The following is a 19,479-nucleotide window of genomic DNA, read 5'->3' as shown; positions in this document are numbered from 1 at the left end:
AATATATATATTTTTTTTTCTAAAGAAAACTGAAATTACCAAGAAATTTCCATAAAAAGTTTAAGTAAAATTTTACAATGTATACCATAATCAAGCGTAATTTTTTTTTTCACGTGGTTTACACGAACTAATTATCGAATAATAAAAGAATAGTACTCGTATTTCTGTAAATTTAATCTCCTTTTAGAAATAAATAAATTAGTGTTACTGTTGTTATTCTTAATAAAGAATCAATTTCTTCAAACTTTTGGTATGGGTGTCAGGGAGTTGCAATTTCGGTACTGGCAGCAATTTTGAATAAATACTCAAAGATAGTTAGCAGTTCTACAGTGTTAATGCAAAAAAAAAAAACATAATTTAAAATTCCGAAAATGTCATTCTGTTTGTCAAAAAATGAAAAAAGATCTGTTGTCAATTTGATTATTCGTTCCTTAAATAAACAATCCCCGAAATTAAAATTAAATTCTCATCCTGGCCGCAGAATTATATAACTGGAATATTTAAGCCTAAATCGTACCAAATTTTTAACAGATCTGAAAATCTAAAAATTAAGTGGAATAATCGAAATCTGGAATTCGAAATTTGAATCGACATGGCGAGACTATTCTATAAATAAAACAAAATGGAAAAATCAAAATTTGTCCTTGTCTTCTACAATGACCTTAATTAAATAAAATTGCTTTATTATCGTTATGTATATGTAAGTGTTCATTTAATTCTTGCTTTTTTCATAAAAGTTAATTATGTATGAGTTAATTAAAAAAAAGAAAAATGTCACAAAATGACAAATTAAGCAGCTGTCCATGTCAATAAATACACACAATTCTCAAATATTGCGAGAGAAGATTTCGGAAGGAATCGGGAAGAAGAATGTAGTAACAAAGAAATGTAAAAAAAAATACATGAAATAATTTTGAAATCAGAGCAGAAAAACATTTTTCTTTTATTATTTTTTTTTTTTTAATTATATTAACAATAATTTAATTCACTTTTCATGTTCTTTTCATTTTAAATTAATAACAAATGAGAAGAAAACAAAAAACATTGCAAAAAAAATTTCCACATTTTTATTCTCATTTTTTTTTTAATTTCTAAACCGTCTTAAAGTTTTTCTCTTCTCTTTACACTTTTTTTTTGTTAAGGTTGCTTATAATGAGAAGAGTACATACCATAATATGGTATATCGCGACTTTATTTTTTTTTCATTCCAAGGAACTTAATTTACTATACACTTAATAAGTATGTAAAAAAAAAAATTGAAAATATTTAACGCAAAAAAAATGTGATACGACACACAACTCTATTGAATTTCTTATCTCTTTTACTCTTATGAATTTATTTAGATTTTTTTAAATAAATATAAATAATATGTTATTAGGATTACCAAATGATTCGTCTTAAAATAGAAAGTGAATAATAAATCCGTACCTTCAAAAATGCATTCATAATGTGCTGTTATGCAATTCAGCAATTACTATTGATAAGCTGAATTGTGTATTAAAACCATATTTTTGAAATTTTAAAGTAAGATGTGCAAATTTTAAAAAGGAAAATTTGAAATTCAATTTAGCTTGAACATGAATTGTTGAATTCAGCCTAAATTTCGAATTCAATTTAAAAGCAAACAATATTACTGCATTGTTGAGTTCATGCCGTTTTTAACAGCATTTTATCTTTGAATGAAACCATTCAACTTAACAACCGTGTTATTAAAATTGTAGTTATATTGTATTATTCAGCAATTATAAATCACAAGCTGAATTGTAAATTAATACCGCATTAATTTGAGTGAAGCCATTAAATTAAACATCCGTGATCTCAAAATTGCTGTAATATTGTGTTGCCACATTATTCAGCAATTACAATTTATGAGCTGAATTGTATATTTATTAAATTTAAAGCATTTTATAGTTGGAAACCCTAAAAAACCTCTATAGAGCACTTATTATTACATCATGAAATATTAGCATTTTCACAATCCAACAAGCATCATATTTTAAGTAATATTGAAAATACAAAAATTAAATTTAATTATCGTATAAAATATAAAATTAAAAAAAAAAATAATAATAAAACAGTCACATTTAGTTCTAAAATGTGAAATAAGTTTAAAAAAAAGAAACAAGAAATCACTAAAAAAGTATCAAATTTCGCGTGCATTTTTAACTGATTGCATGCGATATACATTTTTTTTTTTTAATGATAAAATTAAAAAAAAAAGTCACTTCAATATTGCGACAGAAATCTTAGTATGTACTTTAAGTGAATTCAAGTATCCTCCTTTTTTTTAACATCAGACAAAAAAGTATTTTAAAGGTAAAAATTACAAAGAAAAATAAGAAAGAAAACAAAATGATCGAGCGTCTTTAAAAATCTTAATCCTAAAGAAATGGAAGTATCAAGTAAAAACAAACAACAACAGAAAAAGCAATGGTAAACTGCACGCACCCTATTATTTTCTAAATTATATTGCATAATGAATTCATTATTGGAGCGCCCTTACTGTACGCAATTTCTTTTTATTTTAATTGCAATTGACATTAAGAACATGAAATGAAAGGAGGTATAGTAATTGAGTGTAGATTATTTTAATTGCAATATGAAAATTGAGTAAAAATTGATTTATTGAGTATTTTTAAGTTGTTCTAAATTTAAGCATTGAAATTTGACGGGTTTGTTAAAGTAAAAAATAAAAAACGCTTAAAAATTATTGACACCTGGAATTAGTGTTATGCAATCACAATATTTCTATTTTTCTATTGTGTTTTATAATTTTTTTACTGTGCTTCTTAGCAACACACCATGTTTGTATGCGGATTGGAGATTTTGCCCTTATGAGATTATCGTATGATTGAAAATAAATTTTTAAATAAGAATATAACATTGCCTAACTCAAAATTGCAAAAAATCCGGCTGCTTTCAGTTTTCATTTAGATGCGTTAAGATCCATGTACCGCTCAAGGCTACAAACATCAAACTCAATTTAATGTTTGTCGATTCCCTTTGAACGTTGTTTACGTACACTCCTTTTAGGCTTTTATCTTTCTCTTTAAATTCATAATGCAAGTATAATTAAAAGAAAAACCATTGCATTTTTCATATTATTAATCATATATAGTTAAAATGTCAATTTTCGAATTAAATTACAAATAAAAAGATGGAATTAAATTAATAAAAAAAACGTAATAATCATAAGTCAAATTTAATTGCAAAAAAAACAATTTTTTTCCCTGCGTTTAAGTTGCGTTTCAATTACAAGTATACAAAAAGAAAGAAAAAAATTAATGGTAAGAAGTTTTCACACACACAAAAAGAAAAATCAAGTGTAGAACGGGGACTAGCTACATTTTTTTTTTGTATTTTCCATATTTTTTTCCTGTTCTAGATTTTTAATTTCAATTTTTATTTTTAATTTCAATTAAAAAATTTTAATTATTTTATAATAAAAATGTTAATATTTCATAAATGAATATTTAAGAATTAAATACAAAAGAAAAACACAACAACTGAATTTAATTAATTTTTAAATTTACAGAGTGTTTCAATTTTAAGTGTATAGTTAGAAAAATTCGCAACAATGGTGTTTCAATCATAATACCAATTGAATTGATTCTATACGGAATTGAATATTTTTGGCTAGTAATAAAAGATCATTGAATCTAAATTATGATACAATTAATTTTTAAAAAAGAATACTCTACAAGAACAAAACGATTTTAGAACAATTCTATATAACGAAATAACTTGATAGTTGATTTTAAAAATTTTCTTAATTTGAAAATAAATTAGCAGATTTACCCACAACTTTACCCACATAACTTTGAAGCGAAAGAAGGCACTTATAGGACAAGCTTTAGTATAAGTCGTGGATTTTACTATTAAGAACTCGAGCCTGTAAAAAAAAACGATTAACAAATTCGACTTAGACAATTGTTTTTCTTAGATTTCAATTACAACTTTAAATTTAGATTTTATTTAAAAAAATATCATGAATCTTTAATAAAATTGTGAATTTATTGTAACTGCTCCAAAGTTTCTACAATTAAATTGAATAATTGGAATTAAAACTTATGTTGTCGGATGGAAAATAAATATTCTATAACCCGCTAACTAAATTTTTGGCTAGTTTAAACCAAAACGGAGTAATATTCCAATTTTTGATTGAAATGAACACTTTCAAAGTAAACCATCCAATTAATCTGTACAACGATTTGCCAGAATATCTCAATGTGACATATAAAATCCTATTAAAATAAATTCATTTCAAATTCATGATAATACTAACAATTTTATTCGGAATACTTGGAAAATGAACACCTTTATTAAAATAACGTGTCATTTCTTAAAAAACTAAACTACTACCCGTATAATTAAATTATTTTTTTTTTAATTTAATTTTAAACAAAGTTTAATAAGTTAAAATATCTTTAAATTTAACGTTGTAATTAAAAAGAGAGTAAAAAGAACCAAACCAGCTAAAAAAAATTTATACAAACACACGGTTTATAATAAGGAAAAAAAATTTATAATGATTTTGTCCGTCACGCAATGCTTACTTAGAATTTTTTTCTTGTTTCTGATTAAGTATAATTGCCTGCGGCTAAATTAAATTTAACTGAAACTATACCTACATTTACACTTATTATGTACATATGTTTGTGTATATGTATATTTGTGTACAATATTAAATAATAAATATAAAATAAATACAAAGTATATTTGAAACGCATGTTTGAACTTTAATTAAACGCAAATGATCTCTGGAATTTAATTAAAGTAAAAATAAAAAAAAAATAAACATTGCACCGCAAACATAATAATTGTATCACGTTTGAGGCAGGCGATAATGTAAATTGACCTTTATATATGCACAAAATATCACCATTGAAAAGCGTGAAATTAATTTATTATTGTTTGTTGTTTTATTTTTTTAATTTAAAACATTTTGTTATAGGCGTTCCTTTTTTGTTAATTATGAAAAAGAAATGGAACTGTAATTTTGACAGATAGTGAAATATTATGTACTTTATTCAATTCACAAAATTAATTAGATAATTAAAAATAAATAACGTTAAGTTTTAAAGGATATTTTACAGTTAATTTCTAATAGAGAATTTCTAACAGAACTTTTAACTTATTTTGGAGAGTTTGGAGACTTGATTTGGAGAGATTGGAGACTTGTCTAGAGAGTTAGGAAACTTGTTTTTGAGAGTTTGGAGACTTGTTTTGGAGAGTTTAAAGAATTATTGAAAATAATGTGGTTATGATATAAGTAAACATTGTAGTAATTTTGTCCTAATAATATTAACTGTTTTTTAGCTTACCTATTGCTAAAGAACCACAAAATCATGGTGTTTTGGTGATTGTGTTTGTTGTATAACATACTTAGATTTTTTCCATGCTGTTTAGAGCTTTGACTGCTGAGTAATAACCCAAAATATTCAATTAATGCAGATGAGTCTCTTCTTACTTATTAAAAATTAATTTAAAAATTAATTATAACACTTCAGATAACCAATGTTATTTGTAGTTTGAACGAAAATGCTTATTTTAGGAATTTCCAAATTTTTCTGAGTGTATTTCGTTTTTTTTTTCTTTAACTGAATGAAAATACTTGGCGCTACAAAATTTCTTTAAGAAAAAAAATCAAAAGTCTGGAAATTTATAATAAAGATTTTTTTTCTATTTATTAATCATTAAACTTATGATTTCCTAAATTTCAATTCAAAAGTAAATTAAAAATCTACCACACACAGTTAAGAGTTTAATTACCAAAAAATTACAAAATCCTTACCGGTTTTTCTTAATTCTTTATTTTTATTAGATTTTCTTTACCTAATTAAGGACAATCAATATTCAGATTTTTCATGTCAAATTAAAGAATTCAAAAAAAAAAACCAACTATGTTTTATGTTAGTTTTTCATCCGCGACTTCATTTTTATTATTCAATTTTTTTTTTCTTTTAATATTTTATAGAATAATTTATGAGCTATAAAGTTTTTTGACTGAATAATTTCTTGGGGTTTCTTTTTTTTTTAACAATTTAACTGAATTTAATCACAAAACACAGTTGTAACTTTTTATTTTTATATTTTGATGGACATTAAAAAAAAATACTGAAATTGAAAGAAAAAAAAAAACCAGCAGGATTTCTCGTTAAGGCTGCAATTATAACATGACATTTAAAACTATAACTGTATGTATAGCTGTCATGAATAACGATAATAATCATTCGAACGTCAATTTCTAATTGCACTATTTGAAAAAAATGAAAAAAAAAATGTTCAAAGCAGAGTAGGTAGACTATTTTTGTGTTGTTTGTTGGTTTTGTGATCTTATAGAAAAATAGACTTTTCTCTACTAAATTGTAGCAAAATATGTAAAAATATTGATTTTAATTCAAAGTACAGTATTCGTTCATAATGCTAGAAATTTATTTTATTTATTGTATTTTAGGTAATATAGGTATTATTCTACTCCGTTTGTGACATTGACGTTTGATGACATTGACATAATGATGACAGTCACTTAAAGTCCAAAACACAAAAATTTGGAAATTTTTATTTTGGGTTTCACCAAAAAATCAACAATTTGTGCGAAACTTATGGAACAAATTTTTGATTTCTAAAAGATATCAAAATAATTTGGGTGGTATTTTGACAGATGTCAAAAACAGTTTGTGGTCACCTCACATTTTAATTACAGACTAAAGGCATGAAAAACATGAATGCAACACTAATTTTTCAATTCAACTCACTACTCCTCTTTAATGTTTCTTAGTTAATAAATATTTAATTTTTTTCTCTCAAAGATCAAAGCATAATAAATTTCACTTTTCTATACACCAATAAAGTTTCCTTAAAGTCACTTAAATAAAAATAAGTTATCATTAGTACACTCACAATACAACTTAGTATCTTTAATAAATATTTGGCTTTCAACTTATAAAATTAATGATAACTAAATTTGTCCATAAATACCATAAATTACCGAGCACAGCAGTATGCATGCATTTTTCTGATTATTTTAGTCAGCTTGACCAACTTTTATACGTCTATTCGTATATTTTAATTTTAGTTTTTAGTTTTTTATTTTGTTTCGTATTTTATGAATATTTTAAAGTGCTTTTAATCACGACACAATCGGAAGTTCATTACTAAAACACGTTTTTTAATTTAATATTTTTAATAAACAGTATTTTTACACTAATAAAATGCTAAATATGAAATTCAAAGAGGTTGGAAAACAACAATAAAAAAAGAATTTTTTGTAGACAATTTTTTCTCTTGTGGTTTCTTTAACATTTTGGTTTTTTCATTGTTTAACTAGGTTATATACAATTTTTATTGTATAACGAGTGAACTACTATGACTAAACACTTAATAATGTCAAACTTGGTCAAGCTGAAATAAATTCAAAAAAAAAAAAAAATCCTTAAGGAAAATATTTAATTGTGTTTTGAAGCGTTTAATAATAATCAAATAGACCAAAACAGTTTTGAATGTGACAAATAATTAGATAAATGTCGGAAAAATAGAGACAAATAAAATTAGGTGTAATTGAAATAATTAAGTAAAATGTTTTATCTAAAAAGATTTCCTAAACATCATGTATGAATTTAAATAGTGGTACGCTTAAATTTCCCGAAGACTTGTGAGGTTGTGTCGTTGCTTTTTGTTTATTAATCATTTAAATTTATGGTGAAGTTATTTGGAAAAATTGCTATATTTATCAAATATACAACACAAAAAACTCATACATATGAACATGGCGACGCCGTTGGCGCCATTATTGAGTTTAGAATAGCGCCATTATTGATTTTTACTTAAATTACTTAAAAACTGGATTCATTTTCAAGTTTTCTCATTTTTTTTCGCCTTAGAATTTAGATTTTAGTCAAATACATGAAGATCATTTAATTGCTTTTAAATTATTTGACAGTTCGAGGAATTAGCGTAATGCTACACAATTGTTCCTTTTATAATGCAACTTGCTTATTTAAAATGATCAAATTTTATAACTTTATCATTTTTATTTTAATAATGTAATAAAATTTTATATTTTTCGCTATCGTTTTCGTATACGTAAACAAAAAGTTAATTCCCATTCAAAGCGTATATTTGACATAAATCATTTTTTTTTTCACACTGTTGCAATTTCTTAAAACTTTTAAAGTATAATTTAATATTACATTATTAAGCGTCATAACAAAATTATTAAATTGCAATAAATTTTATATCGAAACTGTTATTCGCAAAAAAAAATATTGTAAAAAAAAAAGAGAGGAAGAGAATTCTTTGTTTTCCTTATTCATTTTTTTACTCTGACTCCCACTCCCTTTTAAATGTCTTTTAAAACAACATCATTACAAGCCGTTACAACAATAATAAAACAATATCATAATATTATTTTATTATTGTAACATACTAGCATATTTTTTGAGGCACACGGCCACATATACGCGTGTATTAATAAAATGTTCTCAATATAATCGAAGATGTAAACACCGTTTAAACAGTAAATCAAATAGAAAAACATTATTGTTATACATATGAATGTAACGGTATTTTATTATGTTGTTCAAATAAAGTAAAAAAAAAAGTAAACACTCATTAAAGTAAAAAAATTAAAGAAAAAAACAAAAGTTCTGTAAAAAGTAAATCATTTTCAGAAAAAAAGAAACGGCAAGCTGACGATTGTTTTTTTCTCTCCTTAAAGTTTTTTCTACTCCCTTTTAATTTTCGATTTTCAGTCTTTTCTCTTTTATTTTCTGACACCAGAATTAAAAAGTTTAACAATATTTCTTTATTTCTTTTAATATCCTTTAAAAAGGATACAGTAATTTTAAGGAGAAGGAGAAAAAGAAAGAAAAATACAAATGGATTGAATTTCGATCTTTTATAAATTTTTTATGAATCTTCAATACTTTCAACAATTTCCTGTAGTTTTGTGTGTGCCATTAAAAGATAATTGTTGATTTTGTGTTATTTTCCAAATACTTATGGGCCGAATGTAAGTAAAAAAAGTTTAGAGAAAAATAAATATTCAACGTCTTCCAATAATTTCTACTGTCACTTCTACTTTTTATTACGTGTACATACAGGCAAATATACGAGAAAGTGAAGGAAGCTTTGAAAGTACACAACCAAAGGTATATAATACTGTTAGCTACATACAATAGCCACAGAAATAGTTGAAAGAAATAATCGCGTAAATTTCTGTTCCGAAGTGTTGATGTCCTTTATGAGAAGCGTACTCAATCAGTTATTCAGCTTTAAAAAATTATAGAGAAAAAAAAAAGACGTAAGTGTTGCCTTTGTAAAAAAATTTAATAGCTATAATTCTATTTCTCCAACAATCAAATTAGCAAATGGCACTAACATTTTTCTTATTCTTAACAATTCTAAATTAGAATTCTATTGTTGATATTTACGGTAAAACCAAATTGTCATTTATCATTAAAGTAATTGTCAAATCTGTCAAATTGTCATACAAATTCCTTAAAATATATTTAACTTAATTATTATATTATAAAATCAAATGAATTAAATTAATTAATCCAAATTAATTTCTAATTTCCTTAATAAGAAACTGGAACACTTCATAATTTTAATTATTGTTATTTGATATTAATGTTAAAATTAGGTTGTTTTAACCAAATTAAGACATCTGGTTTTTTTTTTTAATTTAAAATTCTAAATCTTAAATAGAAATATATAAAATTTTTTCCCCCCAAAAAGAAAAACTTAATCATTTATTTAATTTTTTTTAACAGATTTCTTTTAATTTCTCTAAATCTCCCCGTTAAATGCCACAATAATTCACGCTGTAGTTTTCTTTATACCCATACATTTTTTTCATTTTATTGATAAAAAACAATAAATAACAAAAGAAAAATGAGAACAAGACCTCCAAAGTAAACGATGACTCCACCATATGTAAAGAAAAAAACAAATCACTATAAAAATCTCATATGTTTTTGCTGAAGTGTTTGAATTCATTTTAGATACTTTTCTTTTCAGTTTTAGCCCCTCTTAGTTTCTCTAATAATAAAAATATAGAGAAATTAAGTGTTTTCTTGTAACAAATCTCTGCTTCCGAGTTTATTTTCTTTTTAACTTTATATACATTTTTAGAAAAAGAAGAGGAGGAAAAATCAACTTGAAAATATCTAGTGTAAAGATTAAAGAAAATAAAAGATTTTGCTCGTGAATTGCAATGATGACTTACTAAAAATGATGATAATGTCAATGATATCACAATGATATGATAAGAAAATTCATTTATTCCCTTCACGCCATCATATAGACTTCATCAAGGTACAATTAATGCATGTAACACGATTGAGTCTTTACACTATGATACGAGTATACACAAAATAATGTGATTGAAAAAGCTTCACAAATGTTCTATACTGTTTTGATATGCCAAACTCATTCCTAAAAATAAAATAAAAAATCCTATTATCAACATGTCCTCACAATATATGAAAACTCATAAATATACCAATCAATACCATATGTCACAATGAAAATTAAATGATCAAATATGATTTAAGTGTTTCATCCATAAATCCTAACACTGCCTATACAAAATATGTATGTATGTACAAAAACAATGATATTGGCATTGGTAGAGAATTAAAATGTTGTGTGCTTAAAAGTTTCATACTTTGTTAACATACAAGCATGTATGTGTACATATCTAAAATATTTTGGGTATATTGTTGCTGAAACAATGAATGTTCGTTTAAAATCTGTTGTTTGTATTGTTTCATTTAGGCAACACTCTTCATGTATATATGTTGTTTCTATCCTTATTGTTCTCATTCTAAAATGCAATATAAAAAATTTAAAAAAAATATTTTAGTTTTTGCCTTCAATATTTGAGTACGTTTGCCTCTAGAAAACTTTACTATGCAATATCGAGAATGCAGGCATATGAAATTTATACCAATCTTTGTCATAATATAATTTCTATGATTATTCGAATTGCTTTATATAATTTTATTTAATAGTTTTGAAAAAAAGTTTAATTTTTTCTTCTTGCTGTTCTTTTTTTTTGATAATAAATGAGTAAACAGATGTTTGTTGTTCGTCTGTGTTCGTGTGTGTGTTTAATAAAATTGTGCACATAAATTAATGACATGTTCATGCATTTTTGAAAACAAATCAAATGACATTACAGCATCACATAAGCTTGCATCTAAAAAAGCATTGCTTATTTTAAATAACCATTTAATGTGAGATGTGCATAACGTATACAAAGGCAAAAGATGTAAATTGTTGCGTTCATACCCGGTTGAACAGTCCTATACGTTTGCATGAACTGTGTGTAAGTATGTTGGGTCATTTATATACATAAGAGGAAAGTAATATACAAATTACATAAATATAAAAATGTGCTTACATTTTTATATAAAATCTTGCTTTCTTAATTTGAATTTAAATTTTTTATATTTTTAATTATATGCATAGCTTATAAGTGTCAGGCTTGAATAATTGTTATGATGGTTATTTATTTTGGATAAAAAACGCATATATACACAGTTAAGTATGAAGTTATGGTTTGTACAGGAGTGCATGATGTAAAAGATAGGATTACAGAGGGAGAGAGAGAGTGATTGAAATATAGATATTATTGGCGATTTGATTTTTTTATTACGTTTATAATGTTTGAAAATAAAAATAATTATTGCTAAAATTATTTTAATTAAGATTTAAACTTACAATCTCTTTTCAGCTTTCGTTTATAAAATTCTCTTCTATTTTGACTCTCTCTTACGTTAGTGAGTACGCGTTTCTCTTTTATACACGTAACTATACTATTAAGCAGAGCAAAGTAATCATTCATAATTTTAATGCTCTTCAAATTTCAAAGCATTTGCGGCATAAGAAAGAATATTCTCACGTCAGCATTGTGAACTGTGAAGTTTATATAATATGCTTATAAGAATTTATAAGCAAATGAAATAATTTATTTTCGAGCTCTGGATTTTTTATATTCATATGTCTACCTATGTATGCAGGTACATCTACAAATATTAAATACATTTCCGTTTTGAATAGTATTCAATGTTGAATAAAAAATTAATGACTGTATGTTGTAGGTATCAAAAAATTCAAAAATGAAAATTTCATATTTTTTTTTTCTTATATACTTTCGTATATCATAAATTACAAATTCTAAATGATGTGTTGATATGTCAAACATATTTTAATAAATATTTCACATTTTTAAAATTTGTAAATTGGTTTATGTATGCAAATAACACAAAATAAAAAAAAAATAAAAAAAACAAAATAAATAAATGAGTTCGAAAGAATTAATTGAAAACTTCTTTTCATAGTTTATTACGTGTTAAAGAAATATTAAATTTCTTTATTTTGAATATGGGTTTTGACGCACGAAACTACAATAATGACATTATGTGACATATTATGAAGTCAATTTAAGTTAGATGTATGCGGGCATTATATTTGATCAGGGAAATTGTTAGGAATGAAAATTGGAAAGTTAAAATTATAGTGCCAAATTTTAAGGTGACATACTTATGTATTTTTGATTAGATTTTCTATTTAACCAATGATATGAACTCTTGTTCTAATACCAACTCTTTTGACCTTTAATAGATTTTGCATCTTCGATAATAAAACTCAAAGTCTTATATATAATGCCGAAGTTATAAGGCTTAATATTTGACTGATTCATTTTACAAGTTACAACCTTATACTGTTTTTGAAAACGATTTCATATTAATATTCCGAATCCAAGGGCCTTTCCCAGTAATGTCAAATGCATGCAACTGACGTAAAATTCCAACATATGTTGCTAACGCAATTGATTGTCATTTTAGTTTTTTTTTCGCATGTTTTTAAAGGCTAATGCTTAAGTGATTTGTTTGAAAATTGCTCAAATTACAGGTGATTGTCATTTGCTAAATCAAGCGATTGACGTGATTGACATGATCGTCAAATCTTTGACATACTGGGAAAGGGCCCAAATTCACAATATTATAATAAAAATAACTAAAATTAATAGTGTAAAATAAAAATAACTTAAAGTGATAGGGTAAAATTAAACTGTGTCTCTTTAAGCGCATGGTAAAAATCAATTTCATTTAGCGTTTTGTTAACTTCAAAGTTTGTACACCATTACGTTGTAGATTGCAAAATTGGGCGATGGTGTTCCGCGACCTAAAAGATTTATTGTGCCTCCCATTATGGGCGCCCAGTGTCCCACCTAGAGAACCTCTTGAGACCTACACTTTTGACTTTTACGTTTCAACATGATCAATTCTGACACAAGCTCTCATTCTATTTAATAACTAACTAAAATCTTTCAGTAAGACCGATTAAACATTTTTATAGTATTTTAATTTTATAAATTTCAAGTTTGTTTTTTCTTTCTCTCTTCTTTATACTCTTCTTTTATATTCCAATTATTATTAATAAAATATGAATGGCATAACATTAAATACATGTATACGCACATACATATGAATATGTGTATTTTGGTATTGTGATTTTGAATGAAATTCAAATAAATTTTTTGAAAATTTGACATATTTTTGGTGTTAAAATTATAACATGTTTATGGTGAATAAATTTAATAAAAAAAAAAAAACAAAGTTGTTTTTTCCAAATAAAAATTTGTTTTATTTTTTTTTGTCAACATTTTAAATTTTGAATATTAATCGAGAGAAATTAATTCAAGTTATATAAATTTTTTTTTTTTTGCTATTTCTTAATTTGGTTTGCAATGTGAATTGAATAAATTGATACTAAATGTCAAGTTAAATTAATTTTAACACAATAAAAAGAAAAAAAACGTTATTCTTGTTTGACAATCACTGCAAAGCATATGACTTGACATCGTGTGTTGTGGTTTCACATTAAAAACATAAATTATAAAATGCCATCTTTGGAATTAAAGGAAAAGTGATTTTGCATATGTAACAATTTTCCAAAAAGTAGTATAGTTAATTTTGAATTATAAATAGAGTGAGTGAAATTTAAACTTAATTATTATAAATTATTTTTGAAATTAATTGAATTGAGAATACTTGCACAAAATATCTTCCGTTTCTTCAAAACGATTCCTGATTTTCAACCTAATTTTCTTTTCAACTTCTGTAATTGTCAAATTATCAATGAGCATTTCATTACCGCAAGTGTTGCCGTTTATGAATTTTCTTTTCAAATATAGTACTATTTTACATTAATGATTAATTTTTTTTTTAAATTTGAAAAATAATCTTTTGTTTTTTTTTAATTTTCAGGTAAGTTCAACCAAATCTTTTAAAATATACAATACTAATTGAGAAAATGGTAGCAAGAAAACTAGTGAGTCCATACAAGTATATAAGAAATTAAGTATAGTAAGTTGTTAAAGTATTTAATTTGAATTTAGTAGTAATGAATTTTTTGACTTCAGTTTGAATTGTTTAAGGTCACCAATAAAAAAAACCAAATTCCTTACAAATTCTATTATTAAATCCTTTCATTCAATAATTTGAAAGAACAACATTAACGTTACGTCACGCTTACAATTAATTAAAGACCTACAGCACTGTTGACATTTAATAAACGCATATGTTAAATTCTTGTGCAGCGTTGCTTCCAAATTATATTCGAAATTCTTTAAAAAAAAATTTTCCATATTTTTATGATGATTTATTTAAGATTATGTTCAAGGTATTTATTTCTTTTTATATAAAAGATAATATTAATAAAAGAAAACAGAAAGAAGGAAATTCAACTGAAAAAAAAAAATTATCTTCGCATTTATTTGAAAGGCGGCGAAAGCATCATATAATTTTTTTCTTAAAATTTTTTCTTGTTCATTAAATACTATATACACAAAAGACCTTATTGTTGGTTCCACCTTATAATTAAAATAATCAATTATATCGTATTCCCTTCTATAGTCTAAAGTTCAATTGAATTTTAAAATCATTTAAACCAGGAATAATCATATTCAATGTTTTATATCAACCCAATGTAAAAAGAAAAAGTCAAATGAAAGATAGAAGAGCCAAAAAAAAACAAAAATAAAATTAATTATCCAATTCTTTCTCTTTTCATTTAGAATTTTTTCTGGTATAACATTTAACACCAGACCAGAAATAATTATTTAATCTTAATTTATCCGCTAAACGCTTAAAATATTGTTTATAAAGCGAGTCAATAGAAGCTAAAATTACCATTAGTAGGAAATAATTTACAAAAAATAAAAATTAACGAAAAAATAAGACAGAAAAAAAAATTTTTTTATCTGATTTTAAACAGATGAAGGTTAATTAATTGCTATGCTAAAGAAAGTGTGCATATACTGAAAATAGTAAGTGTGAAATTGTATATATAGTGTTGCCGTTTAATAATATTCACAGGCAATCTTACTCGAATTAAATAAAATTAATTTTTAAAACTACTGATTAAAATAAAAATAAATTTTATAACTTCTTATTGCAAAATACATTCAATGGCATAATTTTATATCGCAGAAATATTTTGTTCATATTGTTCAAAAATTGCTTTAAATGGCAATACTATAGCTATTAGAATATAAGACTTAAATTCGATTTGAGGTGAAAATGCTTCTCTATACCCGCAACTTGATAAAACTTCGGTTTTTAGCTTTTTAAGTGACATTGAAGCTGTAGATTTATAAGTATTTTATTTAGCAACTCAAATTTGGTTAAAAGAAACTTTAAAGTACCGAAATATTGAAATTTGTGTACTAAAATTCGAACAATAGAAAAAATCTTTGAATATATTTGAAAATGCTTCAGCCAACAATGTAAATTAACTAAATTCAATTAAATTATTCTCTAGCATAATATTTACAAGTTGGCAACACTACTTTCATTAAAAGAAACAAAAATTACAATTATTTTAAATAAAATATGTGTAGATCCTCTTTTTAGTTTAATTTAATATTAAAGAAGAAAAAAATTAAAATTTTTTTTCTACTTCCCTGGTAATCTTTAAATGACATTATAAATGAATCATAGGTTAAATGTTTTCTAATTACACATTAAGCTTAACCATAAATAAATGGCACAAACTTCCATGAAAATTATACCTGATATTACACAAGAAGACTCAATTTTTTGTTTTACAAAACATTCAACTTCAAAATCTTTTCAATTTTCTTTCTTTTTTAACATAGTTTATTTTTAACCTCATTAGTTAAGCATGAGATAATCTTAGTGGTCCACTGTATATACCAACATAGCCGATATACACTGATTTCTACAAGATATGTATGTATATTAGTAGATAAAAATATTAAATAATACAATATCTTATACATTATGTCCATTTTATCTTTAAAATGTTCAATTATATTTCTTAAAAATATTAAATATCGCGCGATTTTATTTCTCTTTAACCCTTGATTTCCGTTGAAGTTCTTAAATTATAATTCTAATATGGTGCTTGGTCACTTTGGTTTGCTACAAAAATTTTTTTGTAATTCTCTTCTCTTTTAATGAATCGCTGAGAAATTTTACATTTATGTGTACATGCATACATGTTGTGTAACTTTGTATGAACATACTTTGATGTTCAACAAAATAAATGCTTGTAGGTGCATTAAACACAATGTATAAACTTAAATATGTATGTAAAAAAAAATACTTGTCAAACTTGTTTAATTGTAATTCGTTGCTGTAAAAGAATACAAGCCAAAGATTTTCTTTATAATTATCTTCAACAGTATTAAAAGAAAAGGAGATGTTTTTTGTCTTTTTCGTTTTTTTTAATCCTCTTTGGTGTAGTTTTAGTATGACAAACTAGGGTTTTTGAAGTTGTGCTCAGTTCTCTATTTATTTCTGTGTGTATGCTTGTATATTATGCGCTGTTTATTCATTTAAGATTATGTTTTTTTTTTCATCATCAAAGCCAAATTCAATGTCGGCTAGAATTAGTCACAAACTATTAACATCAGATTTTTTTTTCAGAGAAAAACGAATAAAGATGCATAATTAAGGGCTCTTTATTTTTTTAAATCGAAACTTAAATTTTATATTCAAAAAACAATTCATTTTAAGAAAATTATATAAAAGGACCGAGTTTTAAATACAATGATGATGATGAGGAGCAAAATATTGAAAAGAGGAACTTTTGAAAAAAAAAAAAGAATGCTCTTCATCCAATCTGACTCTAATCATATAAAAATTAATTTTTTTTTTTATTAAGATGCCCCTTGGTTTTTTTATTAATTTTTTCGAAATGATTAAAGATGTCATTTAGTGATATGATTGCATCTTCTTTTAACTACATATTTAAAAAATATTAACGTATGGCATATGTGCTTATAGGTTTGTACAGAACGTTATAGGGAGGCGCAGAGAGAACATTGAAATTATAAAATTTTCATTTCTTGATTTAATCAGTTTGACATAAAGACACTAATTAATTTAGGACATCGTATTTGAAAAATATTGAATGATAAAAGAAGGTTTCATAAATGCAATATTCTAAATTAGGCAAAATATGGAAAATATTTTTGACAGTTTTGTGAAAAGAGCCGTTTGCTTTGATTAAATTTATTAAATAATTTTATTCAATTAAAAAATTAATTTATTAAATGTAATTCTAATTTTTAATTAGTTTAAAAATTTTAATGTTGAGAAGAAATTAATTCTCCAAATAACTGGATGGAATATGCAGTTCTAAAGTTTTTGAAATAATTTCTTACTCACTAAAGTTCGCAATTGTCAACAATTAGTAGCAATATCGCGAGCGATAATGTTATTTGGCATAACGTCGTTAAAATTGTTTTGTAACCTTTGTTTCTGAATGTTAAAACAGTTTCCACTCACCATATATCTGATATTGTAATTAATAATTAATATTATTTCCATCCCAATTTTTTTTAAACTTCTCTTAAAAAGTCCGTTAAAATGCAAGTTTCTGTCTAAATTTTATTTAACAACAACTCTATGATTGTAGTAGGAACAGTTTGAAGAGAGTGATTTTTCTTGTTTCACTATATATTCTCAATTTTCAGTTTGTAATTTATTGTAATTAACTTTTCTACCTGACATCTCGGTAATTTTGTATTTTGGTATTTGACATCTCTACTCTTACATTCAAACTGACAGAAGAAAACAAAAAATTAAATATTTAAAAAATACAAGAACATTCATTTTGTTTTTTTTTTTTATTTAATTTTCAGGAAATTTATACAGTAAAAATCAATAAAAATAACGAAAAACTATTACAACAACGAAGTAAAAGAGAAAAACGGAAAAAAAAATGAGAAAACAAAAAAAAAAGAGCAAAAACCATCTTAATTGCTTAATTAATTTTTAATTGCGTTCACTTATCCCACACAAAGTGCTCAACTGGCTCATTAGAGAGCATATATGAGTATTTTTTTTTCTTTTTCTAAATTTTCTGCTTTTAAAATAGTTTTTTTTTTTTTTGCTTTGTAGCCGTTCGTTGTTCGCGTTCTGCTTTGTTTTTTTTTATTTTTCCCATTTTTTTTTTAATTTTGTATCTTTTTAAGTGACAGTTTTTAAGTTTTATAAGATATGTAGAAAAGATATTGTAGGAAAAAAAAAACAATTTAAAAGATAGAAGAAGAAGAGAAAAAAATTAGATAGAAAAAGATTAATACGCCATCTATAGTAGCGTATAGCTGGGAATTTTATGTTGAAAACTATCCATTGGAAAACTAGAAAAAAAAACAACATTTTTATTTGAAACAACGATGCAATTAATTGCTGTTAAAGCAAATAGATAATTGTGCCCCTTATTTCATTTTATAATGAGATCTTATCAGATTCTAGCATTCATATAAGTATGTACGGCAGTTGGCATCATGAAATATGATTATTATATCTGATTTTTTTATTTTATTTTTATATTTTGACACAATATTTCTTTACGGCACTGTAATTTTTTTTAAAATATTTACATACAATACACATGCATAACTTATAAAATATGTGGACATAATTAAAAATTAAAATCTTAATTAGAAAATTTTTTTGAAATATTATGTGTAATCGAGATAAAGTTGATAATATCTTAACACTAAAAATTAAAATATTTTTTTTTTTATTACACCCATTTAGTATGTGATGTTAAGGTGCTAAAGAATTTTAATTTTTTTTTTTTATATTTTATATGCGATGCCGATTAAAATGATGTTGTTAAGATTTTATCTAAGATTTATGTAAAAAATTTGTTAAGTAATGAAAAAGGCACCGTTTTTGAATATTTAAAATTATTTTTTTTTAATTATAATTCTAAATATTTAAAGAAAAAAAAATATGATATTTGATTTGGAGTGTCGAAATTAGTTATAATTATATAAATAATATTTCTGACGCTTTGCAAAATTGAATGCGAAATGTCAAAATTGAAGTTAAATTATCTAATGTCAAAATAAACTCAAATACATATGTTAATAATGAATTTAATTCAAAATATAACTGTTATGTATACTCATAAAGTATAAAT

At 24.4% G+C, this 19,479-nt stretch overlaps 1 protein-coding gene across 4 annotated transcripts in view; it reads left to right on the top strand.

The window, feature by feature from the left end:
* Window positions 1-19,479, top strand: part of LOC129605340 (LIM domain only protein 3) — a 150,430-nt gene that overhangs the window by 80,481 nt on the left and 50,470 nt on the right. For 3 of the 4 annotated variants that reach the window (XM_055515033.1, XM_055515035.1, XM_055515034.1), the window contains exon 3: window positions 14,283-14,381. The exons of the other annotated variant lie outside the window; for it this stretch is intronic. The gene's annotated coding sequence lies outside the window, so the exon portion shown is untranslated. The remainder of the gene's footprint in view (window positions 1-14,282; window positions 14,382-19,479) is intronic. 4 annotated transcript variants of the gene reach the window in all.

Source organism: Condylostylus longicornis, unplaced genomic scaffold, assembly GCF_029603195.1.
Source record: "Condylostylus longicornis isolate FDR11 unplaced genomic scaffold, ASM2960319v2 ptg000013l, whole genome shotgun sequence".
Classification (NCBI taxonomy): Eukaryota; Metazoa; Arthropoda; class Insecta; order Diptera; family Dolichopodidae; genus Condylostylus; species Condylostylus longicornis.
Note: the sequence above shows the minus strand (reverse complement) of the source record. Positions and strands in the feature narration are given on the sequence as shown.